Source organism: Athene cunicularia (assembly GCF_003259725.1).
Source record: "Athene cunicularia isolate RWA chromosome 3 unlocalized genomic scaffold, athCun1 chr3_part1, whole genome shotgun sequence".
Lineage (NCBI taxonomy): Eukaryota > Metazoa > Chordata > Aves > Strigiformes > Strigidae > Athene > Athene cunicularia.
In genome coordinates this window covers 20,493,515-20,511,600 of record NW_020799097.1, presented here as the reverse complement: position 1 = coordinate 20,511,600, position 18,086 = coordinate 20,493,515, and the positions used below count along the sequence as shown (strand labels likewise).

The window sequence follows — 18,086 nt, the reverse complement described above, 5'->3', positions numbered from 1 at the left end:
TTGAAAAGATCTTGCTGTGATTTGGGCTTTCGTTTTGTGGTTTTCACCTTTAAATGTTGCTACTAATTTGAAACCCAGTCCTTCCTTGAATATTCTGGTAATGTAAAGGATAATCTATCTTTAAAGTAAATTCCATGATACTTTTTTTCATTAAGAAAAAGGAGTAGGAAATAAACTACCCAAGATTCAACTCTTTAATGTTCTTGACATTTTAATAAATTAATGCTTAATTGCCAGTCTTCATGAATACATTAGCAAAAGTGCAACAGCTTGAATTCCACTCTTTAAGATTTTTTCTGTTGATTCTTTGGTATAAGTGACAATAAGGCAAACTGAGCAAATCCAAAAAGATAGGAAAAATTGTTAAGAGATTAAGGTTTCTACCTGGCAGACTGAAACATGAAGTTTATGTTGTAAAAACTTCTGTTTGGGGAGGGTGTTCTTAAGGATTTTCATAAATTGATTAGGACTAGTGCAAAGCTAGGGTGGAGAGTGCTATTGTATCTTCTCACAAAAGATGGATTTTAAGGAGTTTCTCATCTATGTTTATTATTGCTCAAGAGTTAAACATGGAAAATAAGAATCCAATATGTAAATTACATTTTAAAAAACAAAATGTTTTCTACATTTTAAATTTGTGTGTGTGTGTGCACATACATACATACATATAAATACACATTTGCATACATGAACATGTGTATGCAAATATGTGAATTAAAATTCACATATATATGTTATGCACTTGCACATTCATGGACATTTAGTGGTAACAACCAGATGATTGAAAATGTGCTCTCTTTTATCTCATGTGTTTCTTCCTATACCTTGCCTCATACTCCATATTTACTGGAACTGTTACTGAAAAATTGTGTTTTTCAGGGGTGAGAATGTTAGACGCATTTTTAAGTCACCTGTCTTAAAGACATTTTATTTTCTTTTATCGCCTGGTATTTTCACACATCAGATTTTCACATGCAAAGTGAAAAAATATTACTATGATAGTCTATGAGGCAGGATGAGCAGCACTGAGTCTTGAAGCGGGTGTAGATGTAATACCTGTCACTCTATAGATGCCAACCAGATGATACACAGGTATTTTACTCAGCTTCCTTTTCACCAGTCCAAAGGAGAGTTGTAAAATAACTTTGAACTTCCTCAAGACTGTTCTTTCCTCAGGTAGCTGCAGGGCCTTTTTTGACAACAAAGTGCTGCATACCCAGGTGGCATTATGTGCTGCTTCTGAGGTGCCCCACAAAACATCCATAGCTTAACTTGACTAAATTGCATAAGGTTAGGATTTGCTAGCTTTGTGTTATTAATTCACTGGAAAAAGCAAAATATTTAGTTCCTGTCTCACTATTTTGATTCTGTTTGTGAAGATGAGAGAACTACACAGAAGATGGTGTGCTAGCAGAGCATTTGTTTCCTCTACTTTTCCTTACTTTAAAAAATGGATCTTCACTGCTGTCCTGCAAGGGTGGTTGTGTGTGCATCTGGAACAGGAGGGACACAAGACCCTGGACATCTAAGCATTTATTTTACATGCGTTGAAAGATTTTACATTATTTTGGATGCTCAAATTCCAGTTTGTTTGTTCTGATGTGCATGGAGTTTCAGCTATAGCCTCAATAAGGTATGATGGACTATTAGAAGTTCTGGAAAAATAACTTCTAACTTATAAGGCTTATCCTGACTACAAGATTCTAGGACTTGGGTACTACTGGAAATCTGCATTCTGGTCTTTTCAAAGTCACCTAAGTCCGATCAAACATGACTGCTTTTATCTCAGATCTGCTTGACTGGAGTCAAGACTCCTAAACCTAACCTGGAGTGCTAGAGAAAGAAAATTCTGTTTGCAGGTGCCTTTAGAAAATAAGAAATAACATCCTTTCGCAAATTACTTTCTTTTGTTCTTTCAATCTTTTCTGGCCCATGTCATCATGGGAGAAATAGAGATAGGAAGGGGCTCTATCTGATAAATAGAAATTTTTAAAATGAATAATTTGGAAATTGAGTCAGTGAAAGTACTCAGATGTATAATCAGTAGCTTTTTTATTGTAGTTTTCTTTTCCTCTATATTTATTCTAATCAACGAAGTCTTGAAAGATTAGGGAAGTTCCTTGTAAGAGTTTGTTTCCATTACAAAATGTTCTGTTACAGGCATATTTTTCATTATGAAAGACTAATGTGAATTTTCTGTTCTTCATCTTGAAGGTGATGGCAGGATCTCACTTCATTCCCCATGTAGTTGCAGAGCAGCATTGTCAGCTATTAGAGGACATTTGAAAGCTCACGTTGTCATTTCCAGAATTAGCCCTTGGGTTCTTGATAAATTACTGCATTCCTTGGTGTTTAGCATATTGGAACCCAATTAAAACAGAGTAGTTATATTCTCCTGTAAAGCTGGTACACAGTTCTTGAACTGTATTCAAACATTTCAGGGATTTCCTTCCTTTTCACTGTAAACAATACATTGCTACAAACTTATTTTAAATTATGTATGTATTGCTTAGATAACTTTTTTGACAGTAATTTGGAACTGCAGAAGTCACTTAGATTACATGATACAGGGTGAAGTAAATAAGAAGCAAAGAGAGAAGTTTTATTTGAAATTATTACTTAATTCTCTGAAAAATTCTTCAAGGTAATTATTAACATAATGACATAACATATCCAAGTACCCATCACTTGCAGAAGACAATGTTAATCTGTTTGATTTTGCTAGATGAAGAATCACATACTGAAACATGTCTTTCAGCTCTGGCTTGCTGATGATTGCTGGCTACAAGCAAACTTCTATTTAGGTATTCATCAGGACTTTGATCTTGAAGACCAGAGGCCATATTGTTTCAGTGTTATGGTTGGACATGGCAAGAGTCATTATTTCAATGTAGAGCTGGGCAGCGAATTGGCAGTGTGGGAGAAATCATTTCAAAGAGCGATTTTCTTGGAAGTTCAAAGAACAGGGGTAAGTAATAAATAATTTAAATCACGGAGCCATTTCATCAGTAAAATAAGTATAACAAATTTTTAGATAATTTGTATGTTTAATAATAGTGTGAGATTGATGTGCTCCATGACTAAGGATCTGGGTACATTTTAATACACTGAAGGCTTTTGAAAGCTTCATCAACACATCAATATCTGTATGTCAATGACTACATAATAATAGTCTGTGAGGTGTTATGACAGTTTGAAAATTGGAAGTATTAATTTGTAAATTGACCTTGATTATAACAAACTGGAAAGCAATACATGTTACTACTGGAAAACAGTTTTTGTGGAGATTATTTAGTCTACCTTGAACATATTCTTTCAGAAATCTTAATTTCCACTCACATAAGGTAAATATGTTATGTTTACATAATGTTTTTGTTTTTAAAGAAGAAATATCGGTCTTATATTGTTAATTGTAAATTATTGGGATCATCCTTGTTAGCACTGGAAGAGTTTGAAGACACAGCATGAAAGTGAGAGGAAAGTTTGTGATAGTCTTAAATTCTCAGAATTAAACAGCAGATTATCACTTTCTACTGGCTAGTAAAATTCTCTCAATCCAATTATTTTCTCAGATCTGAGGATTCACATCCCATTAGGTGGTTTTAAATGTACAATCAAGATTCCTGGTAGTTTTCTAAATGTGGGTATCTATTAGCATTGTGCTGACTAAGCTCCCATTAGAATCAGTGAATTTCAAAAAATTATTGTGCTTATCCTAGAGCAGATACTTTATTCTGGAGAAGATGGTTCATGATACAAAGACAGAGAAGATAAATTATTTTTTTTTAAGTTGCAATTTAAAGCACCTCTCTACTGTTATATTAACAATTTATTTGCTGAATATCTAGATCCATACTCCCAAGAGAACTGGACCAGTGGTATGGGAACATACAGATTAAGAGTATAAGCTTTCTCCAATTTAAAACATATTTCCACAGTTTAGCACAAATTCAAGCTTGATCTGATATGTTTGGGTTTGCAGGGACCTCCTAAAGATGTTTGCCATAGAGAGAGGGAGGACTGGATCACAGCACTGCATTAGCACAGCTTGCTAGCAGGAGTCCTAGCGCAGGTGTTGAATCAGCTCTTAAATTTTCAGATCTCTGTGATTCTAACAAGATTTTCAGTTGTCTTGTCCCACGTAGTGGGTTACGAGGAGGGGTGAATCTTTTGAATTCCCCGAGAGCCTGCGTGCCGGTGGAAGAGCCGGTCTCTGCTCGGCAGAGCCACAGGGCGGGAGGAGTCATGACGACTCAGAGGAACAATTGTGCTGGTGACTTGATTAGTGAGTGAAAGGAGACAACTTGGCAACAATCAACTGATAACTGCCCTGGGAATGAAAAAAGGCACTTTGGCGATGAGACTATTTTCCCAATAACCCACCCATGATCAATCAATCACAATTCAATTCGTACAAAACTTATTTACATGAATATATGTAAGAAAGAGCCAGCAGAAAGAGGAAATAGAAAAGAGTAGAGGAGGGGATAGGAAAAGGGGAAATCACTACCTTTGGATTCCATGTTGTCTCAGTGTAGCCAGTGTGGTCTGTAGGTGGTGGGTCAACAAAGACACTCGTGGGGTGTTGCCTTTGTATAGTCTTTCTTACTCATGCGCAGTAGGTTGTTCCAGAAGGTTCTCATTTTCTCTGGCTGTACCTGCTCAGTTAGGCAAGTTCTGTCTTTGGGCAACAACAGGAGGGAGGGGGAGAGAAATGGCCCACCACCCCACCTCTGCAGAGCTTGCTCCCACAGGGCGTCCCACTCAAGTTGTTTGAGACATCCTCTTTACAAACAGTTTCTTGTTTATGAACAGTTTCTGACAGCAGGCACTTGCTTAGAACCCTTCCAATTCCTCTTTGGATTGATGGGGTAACAAAAAAGGTTTTCTAATGGTGGTGCTTTTGCTCCTGCACTCTGAGAAGGAAGGCAGTTCTTCAGAGAAAAATTGATTCTTCCTGAAAAATTGCTGGGCATCAGGGAGGGATTAATAATGCATATTGAGTATGCATAAAGTATTTTGTCACATAAACTCTTCAAGAAATGATGTTTCAACAACCATTCAATGTCCTATTTTTATATATATATATAAAGCAGGCAATATATAATTAAAATTAAGTATAACAGGGATAGAGATCATCTGTTTCAAATTTTGTGGTATTTATTGTTAAAACTCAAAACTTGCCATTCTTTCACATCCTAACAATCTTAAAATTAAGGAATGATTCTTTGCTTGTGGAATTATCTTTTTCCATTTGAATGCAACAGTCCTCTAAATCCATATCACACAAAAGACATTAGTATTACTTCCAGCTGCTGTAGTTTAACCTATCTGAAACCTCCAGGAGAGGTATTCAGTTAAAATCCTGATTACAGTACCTAAATCTCCACACGTGTGTTCCCATATCTTAATTTTCTCTCACGCAGTTGCATACATTCAAGTTTGTTGTAAACCACTATGTTAATAGGATGCAGAGTGCTGTGGTCACTCTCCAACAGTGAAAAATCTTTTGATTCCACTACTTACTCCTTCCAAACGTGAGTGCTACTTTGAATGCCCTTCTTTTCAGAAGGATATCAAGAGCAGTATGAATGAGGTGCAACTTAACATTACATTGATTATATCAAGCCATAGAAAAAGAACTGGCATTTTGGTATCCAGAAGACTGAAGGTTGTCACTGGTAGGTTAGATCATCCATAACAATTCTTTCTTTTGGAAAAGGACCATAATTGCATTTGGAAATGCATTTTTATTCATTAATGGTTGGGCAAGATTTACGGCCTGTGTTGGACTGCACTGTGTCATTTCAGCCATTCTTATTTAAATGTGGCTTGGTTCTGTTTACTGCTGGGGGTCATTAGGATCTTGTCTTTGACAGAGTTGTTAACCTTATCCTGTACACATTTCTTTGTATTTGGTGTTTCTATAAGAGTTGTATTTCTAAGAAGATTCTGTCCTTACACAGTTTATGAAAAGAAATATTAAGGTCTAATGGTATGTTCAAAGGTGCTTTTGAATTTTATCTGCCCATGTTGTGTCATTTTTTTATACATTTCTTCTGAAAATGGCACCAGCATTAAATTACAGTAGGAATGCAATAAAGCAAGAAGAAATCCCCCTCACAATATCATTCTCCTTCCAGCTATCTTAAAACCATATTTCAACCTGCAAGTGCTTACAAAAAGGAGTCTATCAAGAAACTGTGAAATTGACCCTGATGAAATTAATCCATTTACAAATAATGATAGCAAACTTGTGTTAAATCCTTGTGCTAGAAATATCTATATTTTTCTTCCTAGAAAAAATACTGTAGTCACTGATGGCGTAGTTTGGACAAAAGGGGGCAATAAAAATTCAGAAGTAGGGCAGGAAGGCAGTTGAAATGTAGAAAAAGTGCTGTTAAAAGTATTTCCATGAGATTGGTAATAAAAGTCAGTATTGCAATAGAGGAAGACAGGCAGTGAAGTTCTCTCAGTCATAACTAGAAGTTCAGTCATCTCCCACAAATCCCAGTGAGCCTCTCTGTCTCACCTGAAACATCCTAAACAGTGCAAGACCAATTAATGATGCTCAGATGAAGTAATTTTTCCTCTTCTTTTTTTTAAAAAAAAAGTTTTATACACTGTAGACAATCTTCAAAAATAAAAAGCTAGTTTTCCGGATCACTAATTCTATGATCCTTCAGGGTAGTCTTGTCAGTACTGTGGGATTTAATTTGATGTTTTTTCAACACTTTTTTAAAGTTACTTTCTCAGTGTTCTTCCCTCTCCTCAAACTTTCCAAAGGATCTTGACTTATCTGAGTCTCATATATGATTGTTAAATTAATGCAGAAACATCTCAATAGCATGATTTGGTTCTTTGGAGTCTTCAGTCTTGTTCAGCAGGAGGATAGAGGAGGCTATTGTAATATTTTTGGTAGCAGACAGAGGAAAGTGTGACAGTAATACATTTGACTGTTGCCTGTAGAAAAGTTGGACTAACAGTTTTGGCATCTTGAAACTTTGTACTTGTTACATGGATGGCAGAGAAGAGGAGTCTGCTTCACGAGGTAGAAGAGCTGTCAGAAGACAGAAAAAAAAACATGCAGGGGGAAAGTCATCTACTGCACTGTCTAGAAAACCTGCACTTGGTGTATAGTTATGGTTACATACTCTCCTCATTTACCTAGTAACTTCTAAAGACAAAAGAAAGTTTTCTCTTTGTGCTTCCAGCTGTGATGCAGATGCTGCAAGCTCTTTCCAGTCCTCACAGCTGAATAACCTAGTTTCATGAAACCATTTACTTTGCTCGGAGAAAAAAAGTTGTTTAATATGAGTTACTGCAAAAATTAAAATAGGTCAGATGTTGGACTCCACTCAGTCATAGCAGAATAACCGAGAAGTTTTTCTGCATGGTTATTTCCTGTGCTTAAAGGTAAGGATTTCTAACAAACTTATTTCCATTTTGTTCTGTAATTCAATGACTGATCTTGACAAATAAAAACATAATATATATTTGTTGAGGACAGGGATATGAATATACTGTGCTAAAAAGAATGTTAGCAGTAAATTTAATGTTCCTGGAATTATACAAATTCCTCCTGTGAAGAATTAAAATTTAAAAAATTTTAAAAAATTTCACAAATGTTGTAATATTATATCACTTAAATCCATGTCATGTGAGCATCATTGGAAATCCAGAACCAGTTTATAAAGAACATAAATGTAAAATGCAATTATTCTGGTTTCCCTCTTTATATTTCAGTTAATATGTAGCTGCTTCTGTGGACATTTTATCTTTTTGTATGCATTTTTAACTTCTCCTGGCTTTCCTAAGAATTCACGACAAAACATTCTCTATAGTGAGATTCTTGATGCTGAACGTGTAAGCCTGACTGACTCATTATGGCTCAAAATTGCTTGCTGATTATGTCTGTTCCTGGATAAATGCAAAAATAATTACTAGGAATGGTTGTGCAAGCAGACCTGGAGCTTTGTTTCAATATGATTCCTATATGAAGCTCTCAATTTCCTTTCCATAAATATTGTGCTGCTAAAACACCATGATTAAAATTCCTAAAAAAAAGAAACAATAGTTAAATGCTTGTAAACAATAGTTAATTTTTTTGTTTTGTTTTGTGAGCAACAACAAATTCCTTTTCCATTTTGGTTGGTCCAGCCAATCTCTGTTTTTATCTGTGAGTTTAAACAGTGTTCCACACTTAGAAAAGATGACAGACATGAGAATAGCATACATTACAGTATCTTTAGTTCACCATCTTCCTGTTCCAGATGTTGATTTCCATCTATACACTGTATGTTGCTCGAGATGATCTATATGAAATGCCTGAGGAGCCTACAACCACATTATTGATGATTGAAACAGAACAAACAAACAAACAAAAAGAATAATTATTTTAAATAAGTGGTTTACACAATATCCTTTCCTCAGCTTTGTATCTCTTTCCCTTCTTGCTTAATGGACCATCTCCGATTGTGTCTCGTCCTGGTTACTTTTGGATATCCTCTCTTCTATTCATTCATCTTTTTAATTTCCTTGTAATATCTTGTCATAGATTTTACCAGTTCATCAGTTTTAATTAATTTCTAACCCATTCATAATATTTTCATCTGAGAAGGATGAAGCTGTTTTCCATGAAACATACATTGTTTATTGTACAAATCCTTTCAGAATCTGTACTGTTGACAGGTTTTAGTTTTCAGCACTTGTTTTTTTTATAGTAAATATTTATTTAATATTAATATTATAAAATAAAAATTAAAGGTTTCTTTATAAAACTTATCCATGTAATCTTCCTTTTCATCCTTTCTCTGCAGCTCAGGAAATGATCTATGCAATCTCATTCCTACAACTGCTTGCTGTTTGTTCTGGACTGTTACTTAATTTTACATGCATATTTCTGTTAAAAATCCTCTGAAAGAGTTCACTAGAACTAAATTAAAACATACAGAAATTAATAGGTTGCTTCAAACTGATTTCAATAAACTCCTCTGGAAAGCAAAATCTCATAACTTCCCTTTAGAAAAGTTCAGTTGACTATATTATATAAAATATCAATATAGTAGTGACTATGCATACCTACTACTTCCTAATGTGTCATAAGTGATAATCAGTTTATAACATCAAAAGTAATGCTTATGTTTCAAATCATCTACTTGCTTCTATGATTTGTAAAATCACTTACAATTATGAGAGATCAAAAAGAAAGAACTGCACAAAACTGCACTGACATTTTAAAAACCTACATTTTCACCATAATTTGAGCAGCTCCAGAAAGAGCCAAAATTAATTTATATATTTTGGCTTTTATTCTCAGTTCTGTGAAGATAACCATAAATTCCTCATGATTTCAAAATTAGGACCCAGCTGGAGAAATTCCTTTACATAAAAGTTCAAATAATTTCTAACCAAGTTTTTTGCCACTGAACATCAATGCCTATTTTAGCAACATTCCTTTATATATGCTTAAAGTCGAGTGTTCAGCATCCACTGACAATGTCAACAGTGATGTGCATTGGTCAGTGATGTGTACTTCTTGCATTCCCACTGTATGGTGGCCAAGCTGCAAGTAAATGTAGAATCTGACCCATCTGAAACTATTTTTTAGCATGAAAGGTACAAGTCCAATTGAAGATTTAGAGAAAACTGTAGAAAAGTTTTTGTGATGCTCAGATCCAGGCAGCCTAAAAGAAATTTAGTTCCTGGGTCTCCTTCCTTGAATGTTAAACAAAAGATGTTTTCTCCAGTGGCATTTTGAATTGGTCTAACTACTACTCAAGTTAGTAATCAGAATATATTTTAGCAACTGTGTTCCCACTGGGACTTGAGCAGAGATTAGGTATCTTTCCACTCATCTTCCTACCACAGCTAACCTAACGCTTCCGACTAGCTGATTTCTGAGATGCTCAGAAGATTTTGGGTTTCTCAGTAACTCCACAGTCAAAACACACACAATCATTGTTTGTAGGCATCTTTGGGAATTCAGCAGTGCTTGAGGCCTGGTAGTTTAAATCACCCTTTGAGACTGAGCAAAAGAAATCCACCTAAGTAAACAAATGTAGCAGAAATTAGGCAGTCTGAATAAGAAGTAATTGTAATTTCTAATTTGTGAATCTATTAATTCTTCACGATAAACTGAGACGATGAATAAAACAGGATTGATGACTGATCACAGTGTAATCCTTGTGAGCTCCAAATGACATTTAAAATGCAAAAATGTTAAATACAGTTTGCAATGCTACCTTGATTTTATATTCTGGGATGGTGAGAAATTATATATGAAACCATTATATATAGGAATCCCTTTAAAAATTAAAACATCACCATATACTAATTTTCAAACTAATTTCTGAAACAAACAAATAAGAAAAGCAAATATCCTTCTTAAATTCAGGTGAGATTCTAAACAGCAGTTAGATTAGGTTAGATTTATAGGGTCATTAAAAGATAATTATCAGTTTGTTACCAGAAGCACTCAGTTTAATTACACAATTAAGTTTTAGATTGTTTTCATTACGGACAGAAAGCTTATTGCAATTCCAATTTAACTGGTCATCTTTAGAAATGCTATTAAATTCTAATTCATTTTCACACTGATGCAAAATATGCACCATTTTCCAACACGAAGAAAGATGCTTAGAACCATATGGATTAATTGTAAATACATTTGTTAAAATTATTAATAATTCAACAATTCAGATACCAGGCGAGAATCAATCAGTTCACCTATTAGAATTTTTAAAAAAGCAAGAGAATGTACCAATTTGCAAGGCTACTGAACAAAATCTTGTTTACGCCTTCTGTATTTTAAACATGATTAAAATGTTAATTTTCATTAAATTACACCAATATTTCTAAAAATATGAGTGTGGTCAAAATTACAAATTATTCATATTGAAAAGGTAAATCCAAAGACTTGGATATATCTCTCAATATATTTATTTATAAATCCAAAGATTTAAATAATTACTATGTGGTCTTATTATTTTCTAAAGGATCCTACAGACTTGAATAAGGATGAAACTAGCAAGCTGTCAAGAAGTTACTCTCACAGAATTTCAAATTTATACAGTAATATTACCTTAGAATTTTGATATTTTATTATATGCTTTCAAAAGTTGATGCTTCCTATTATTCTCCACATGTGATTCCTTTACAAGAATCAGGTAGAAAAACAAAATCCCAGTCCAAGCATCCCTGATTCAAAACTGAATTTTGTACTCAGTAATGCCTTTTGCTTTCAACTGCAAAATTCCAGAATCTATAGATCACCAGAAAACAAAAAACCTTTATTAAACAAATCATTGCCTTTGCTGAAGTAAACCAGTAGAGTTGCAGTAATATGAATGATACCAGTCTGATTACTAGGATTGCTACTGAGAATCTGCCTCAGGTATATGAAAATATAGTTGGGAAAATCTACAGGTAGGAACTGTTAAACATTCAAGTCACTGTTGTATCTTGCTTTTCTTTATGGAAAAATGAGTTTCTACAAAACCATGAAGCTGTTGCTCAGGCACAGAGATGATGAAGCACAATCTGTTCGTTACATAAGCCAAGGCTAAAAAACGCACTTTGAAATTTCACTGCTAGCAGTTGACCACTACTAAGTTGCTGGCCTTTGATTTTGTCCTCCTGCCTCCATTTCTCTCACTACCTTTTCCTACAACCAATTTAAGCTATAGCCTGCCAGTTCAGCAGAGGAGGTAGCAAGACTTTCTTCTGACAGATTTACATTGGCCATAGGTTCACATTACAGAGAGAATGCTATGGACATAATTAGGCATCCGTAATTGCATTATTTGCTCATCTTGCCAAGTAATGGCTGAACCTAGAATGGTTTAGGAGAAATTAGTTGTGCCCTGAAGAGGAACATGTGCTTCAGGCCACATGCGCATGTAGCTTTAGTCTCTCTGTGATAGTGGTTTAGTGCTTAATCACAGTTAATGCTGAAGTTTTCTGAAAAGGCAGTCTGTCCAATGAGAACTGTGAAGAAACCACTTTTGCAGTTAGCTGCTATAATGTCACGAGCATTACAAATGACAAATAGATTAGATCAGAAAGATATTTATTGCAGTTAGAACAGCTGTTGTGTGGCAGGAATTTTACTTATGAGTGTGGCTCAGATTGTAATAGATGACCTAAAGACAAAAGTTTCAAGCATAGCAGGATCCTGAGAAAGCCAGCATTTAAAACATGAACATATTTATCATAGGTGTTCTTTTCTAAAGCACTAAGCACTGAGCTACCACTACTTCAGTTGAAATCAATAGAAGCTTTCTTTGAAGTTCAGTGAGAGTATAATGAGCCATTGAGTCCTTTGAAAAAATCTTACTTTTAGTGCCAGCATCTCTTGCATACATATATGCTGAACCCCAGATGTGCATCAATATTTAAAAAAAAAACCAAAAACAAACCTATAACTTCTGCTTCAAATCATCAGATTACAGCACCATCTTTTACAAGAGAACATACTTTTTATACTAATATGCAGTCAAGTATGTAAAAAAGTCATTTTAGGGTATTAGATGCAATTCCTTTGATTGCAGAAACAGCAGACCTTGAAGGAACGTACAAGATTATTGATCAGTTCTGGTTTGTTTCAATAAGGTGATTTTAATTGTATCTATCCATAATTATGACAGTTCTGTTACCTTTTAATTGTGACATGATTAATTCCTTAAAGGTATGGCCAGATAAGTGAAGATGGCATTCATTCATTCACTGTCACATAAACTATTTCACTGATCCTTTTGCACAGTTATCTGGAACAGGAATACACCTGAGCTTCAGAAGGCTGTTCTGGATGAAATTTCTGAACACTCTCATGGTTTTGATGAATGCCAGATTTCGTTGTCATTTCATTTTCTCATATGTAATGTGGATTCACTTTATAAATGCTTGTAAGTTTTGCTTTATAAAAAAACCTGATATATAATATAAAATATTTTCTCCTAAAATAACAATCAGAATTTTAAAATATGAGAAGCCAAAGTATTTTAAATTCAAGTATTTTGGAATTTCAAAGAGTTAAAAAAGCGCGTCTGCTTAGCACAAGTAATTCTATGTGAAAAGACTGTTGAAAAGGATTTTGCAGACTGTCTTCAGAATTAAGGGGTTTAATTTTGTATGCCTCCTAGTACACTCTCTGTATGTGGGCCGAGATATATTTCTCAGTAGAACCATAACAACTCCGGTTGTTCTTATCATCCTCTCAACATCCTACTTGGAGTTTTTTTCATGCTAAAAGTGGAATTTGCAGAAAAGCTCGCTCTTGACCTAGCCAGTGCCATATAAAGGCTTTTACCAAACTTTTGGTAAATACATTCATTGGATGCATTAAGAAACCTTACAACTGTTACTCCTGTATGATTTAGTAGCTTGTGAAAAGCTGCTGTATAAACTCTTAATGCAGGAATCTGTGTTTCAGACTGCTCATAGGTTGTTTTGGGTTTTTTTTTTCCCTCACTGTATTTTAGATGCTGTTGTGCATTATTTTATTTCTAATGCATAATAAAAAAGCACATCATTTAGGTACTTCTCTATTTCAAGAATTTAAGTTCTTCTGACAAGTCCTACAAACTTCCTCCCATTTTTTACATATGCCCACACTGATAGAAAGACTAAAAAAAAAATAAAAATATGTAATGTACTGTGAGGTGAGATTTGGTCTCAGAAATAAGAAAAAACAAGTATCAGTGATATTTGGATGATATTAATATTTTATCAGCTCAAATTGGCACCCCTAGAGTCATCTGTTAATATGATTTAATTGTTGACTAGTGATTGATTTCTAGGGAAAACAATTATATTCAATTATCATGTTAATCTGCAGTTTAATAGAGAATAACAAACACAAACAAATCACTTCATATACATTTAGCCCATTAGAATTCTACTCCTCATCTGTATTCAATTTATTTTCTTAAGTCTTTCAGATCACGGACTTTGTTGAAAAGTCAACTCCTTTAATAGGGAAAAGTGGTCCATTTGGAGTATTTCTAGTTCTGTTTCAGGGTTTTAGTCACTTAATTTTGATCTGCATATGTCTAAGCTTTAATTTTTATTTTTTTTATTTGTTACATTACATAACAACAGACAAATCCTGAATAGCTCAAAAAGCTTTGCCATTAACTTTGGTAAATTTTAGGGACATCACTAGATTAAACATGCTGAATGCATGCACTATTGTTATTGGCTTGTATTCATTGGTAGTTAAGTATAAAAAAAACCCCAAAACAGAACCAGATGGTGATGACTGTTTTATAATATATGAAGCAGGTATTGGTTTTAACGAAGAAGTAAAACTGTATTCTCATCAATTCTGTTATTTTACATGTGAAAGAGATGACTTGTCTTTGGAAAACAATATTCCAAAAATATATTAATCAGATTAACAAAATAATGTTAATTTAATTTTAATTCAAATACTTCCTTGTTCTAAGCAAAGTTAAAGTTTTATTACGATTTTAGCCTTTGGTATACTGATGGCATATTATTTCCACACAGAGGCGTAGCACATATTTTAACTGAGTGAATAATATGACTACAGTGTGTAAGATGTATACTGGATGCATATGGATATGATTCTTGCCCAAGTGCTTTGCTGTCTGATTATTTTTATAATTTATTTTTAGAAAATATGTATTGAATTCTATAACATTAGTATAGTGAGAAATAGTGTCTGTGTTCCCACTCACATGTGATAAACCCTTACAGCCCATCTCAGAGCAAATGTATGTATACATCTATGAAGTAATTGATAGGGCATCATGGGAAATGTGTAGTTTAAGCAGTAAAGTGTAATTGTATTGTCTACTTTCCAATTCCTTTTCGAAAAAAGAACAAGCAAAATCATGTATGTGCCAAATTTGTATTTATCTAAAATGGAAGACCATTATTTATTTCTGTATTTTGGCTGATTAAGAACACTATAATTCCTACTCCACAGAACATAGCAGAGTCCAGAATCAATTAATATATTGCATAAGAATGCTGTAGTTAAAACAAAACTGTATTTTTTCTTAATGCAAGACAATAATTAACCACAGTGTAGCCAGGCATCAGCTGAATTTTTGAAACTGCAAGCATGATGAGGTATTAGGAACAACACTACTTGAGTTATAAAAGTAAACTCCATTAAAAGGAATATGCACTATTTCATCTTTCTGTGTTGCCCTTATATGAGCAACATCACTGAATCTCATTTGTTCCTTAGAAACTTTAATTGCCAAGGAAATATGGGACTTTTTAGGAAAAGGGATACTGACTGAAAAGATTGGTAACTGACCACCCTGAATCTTTAAAAATTCTATAAAATATTTTTTTTACTATGAATCTTTGTTGATGATATCAGAATGCAGCATCTCAACTGACAGGCTTTATTAGTAATCATGATTCTAAAGAATTTTACTGAAAAAAAGAAACAGGTGGAACCGCTATTTCTTGGACAGAATACAATCCCACATCTGAATAACATTAAAAGATGGAAAAGCCTCGAAAAAAAACATAGTTACTACACTGAACACCTGTGATAGAACTTAGGCAAATTTAGATAAGCTTATATACCAGTAATCACAAAAATCTATTGTATGTTAGATTTATTTAGAAGCATTGAGACTGCACAGTCCCTGAAGCAAAACTTCCTTATGGCTTCAGCGTACCTGGGAGACCCACATGTCTGTGCAAAATCATGAGGCTTCTCTGATCTGGCAGGCATGCTCACTTCCTTCGGCTCCATACTACAGCTCTGTGTGGCCAAGGATCCATACACATAGAAGGAAACTCAAGAAGAGGAGGGGTCCTCTTTTTCTTTCTTGCCTCTCCTTCCCAAGCAGCCTGTGTCTGGGTAGAAACGGTGCCTACTGGCCACCAAGTCTTTGTGCTTCCAAAAATGTCACAGGTCAGAGACTATGCATGGAATGGTCCCCCTTTCTGTTTGTTGTCCAGGTTCTGTCTCTCACTGTACAGATACTTGAGGTATATTTATGCTCTCCTTTCTGAGTGGAAATAAGAAAGTCCCTCTTGTAGTGTTTTTCCGTGAATTCATTTTCCAGTTTTAGCATTTACTCACCTCTTGACTTGGGTAACTAACACTCATGAACCGAGTTTAAAGCCCTTCTTGTTAGGTTAGAAGATCCGTTCACAAATGCATTCCATCCTTCTGAGGAAAAGATTATCATGACTGATGATCATAAAAGCTGGGTTTGAAATGAATTGGCCTGTCATTGAGCATATTTGTAAAGTTTCATTGTTAGACAGAATCCTACACTGGTCTTTGTTTTAGAGTACTGAAGCAACCTGGCCCTTGTCCTTTCCCTGTTGTAAAAACTGATGGAAGATAAGCATGAAATAAGCCTTTCTGTTTTTTCCATTAAGAGGTAATTAACCCAAGCCTTCAATGATAATTACCTTCTGTGGATTTCAAGATGTGTGCATATGTGGCTAGCAACAGGAAAAAAAAAAAAAAACAAACAAAAAAAAAACAACAAAAAAAACACCCTACTAAATTCCCCAAGCCTCACAAGATTAGCTAACTGTAGGATCATGCTGGGATGGAAGTGTCTAGAGTTTTGTAGGTGGGAGAAACGAACTACTGACCATCTGATTTGACCTTGTTGGAGAGATGAAATCTTGCCCTAGGGTAAATGTAGGGACTTAATTTAGTAATTACAAACTGCAGGTAGAAGGGTACTTACACACTCTCACCAACACCTCCTGCTCATGGATGCAGGACTGCTTTTTCCAGGGCTCTCTTAAGTCTACCCAACCTTCTTATTCCCCTCCAGGAATCTCAGTCCCCTGCAGTTTGAGCACAGACAGGAGTTTGGCTTTGTATCAGCCATTTGCTGAGGACAGGCAGGAATTTCATTAGCAAGGAGAAAATGCTGTGGCCTGCTTTTAACCTTCCCTTTGAAGCAGAGGCTACTCACTCTCACATGAGCTACTTTTAGTGAAGGGGACCCAGCATGAAATCATGGACAAGATAGGCAGAGAGTATATGTTCCCAGGACTGCTCAAGACTGGTATTGCCAGTAGGTGAGACAATGCTAATTAGTGCTTAATGATATTAGCATTGTGTGGTCCTCCCTACATTTACAGTACAAGCTAGTATGATAGTGTCCTGCTGGCCACCACAAGTCTGTCCGAAGAAGCAGTTGGAACATCCATTGGTTCTGCAGAATAGCTCCAATGGAATCTGCAGTTGGGAGGGCAGGACCTCAAGGGTCTTAGGACAGTCTGATAAATGAGGAGGATAGATTAAAGCTGAATTATTTCTGGGAAGTCTCTTATGTCTGTGGGAAAGATAGTGAGTGTATATGTGCAGTCATAGTAACTATAAAGCCCCAAGGTCTGGGATGACAGATACCAGTGCCAAAGATAGACCAGTGCCATGCTTCTGAACAAGAAAACAAGAACTAAGGTCTAAGAAACTCCTTCTATGAATTAGTCAGAAACACTGCTCTTCAGCTACTTGGACAGTAATATTATCAACAATGATCCTTCATAAGTTAAAGGTATTGTTACGGATGCTCTCAAATAAACAACCAACCACCAAAAATAAAAAAAAAATATTAACACAGGTAAGTAGCTCTCCGTAAATTACAGGTTCGAATGTCTGTGAGAGGAGAACAGAACAGCTTTCTAGGGTTTAACGGCAACCCAGAACGCTTAACAAAGAACTCTATGGGGTTTAATGGCAACCTGAAATGCAGAACAAAGCCCCACTCTTTGGGGTTTAAGGACAACCCCAAACACTCTCTCGCTCACCTGACAAGCGAGGGCTCTCACCCGAGCACCTGCTCAGGGCAGCTCCCGACCCAAGGCCCCTCGAGGAGTTTCCCTGGGCAGCGTCCTGAGCCCAGGGGAGAGTCCTCGCCCGCAGCTGCTGCTCCAGGGGACGAGCCCCAAATGGCTCCCCCAGGGGACTCCCCTGATCCCCAGGCCGAGTCTGACCTGGAGCCAACAGCGGCTCCCACTGGCCACAGGCCCCAACTGCCGGGAGGCCCCGAGAGCGAAATCAGCCCGGAGCTGCCACAGCTCCGCAGCCAAGCAGCCCCGCTTTCGCTGGGCGGGGGCACCTG

The 18,086-nt window shown here is 35.7% G+C and overlaps 1 protein-coding gene across 1 annotated transcript in view; it reads left to right on the top strand.

Moving 5' to 3' along the window:
• Positions 1 to 2,935: 2,935 nt before the first annotated feature.
• TPO (thyroid peroxidase) overlaps positions 2,936 to 18,086 on the top strand; it is a 110,546-nt gene continuing 95,395 nt past the window's right edge. The window contains exon 1 of the mRNA XM_026844028.1: positions 2,936 to 2,968. The gene's annotated coding sequence lies outside the window, so the exon portion shown is untranslated. The remainder of the gene's footprint in view (positions 2,969 to 18,086) is intronic.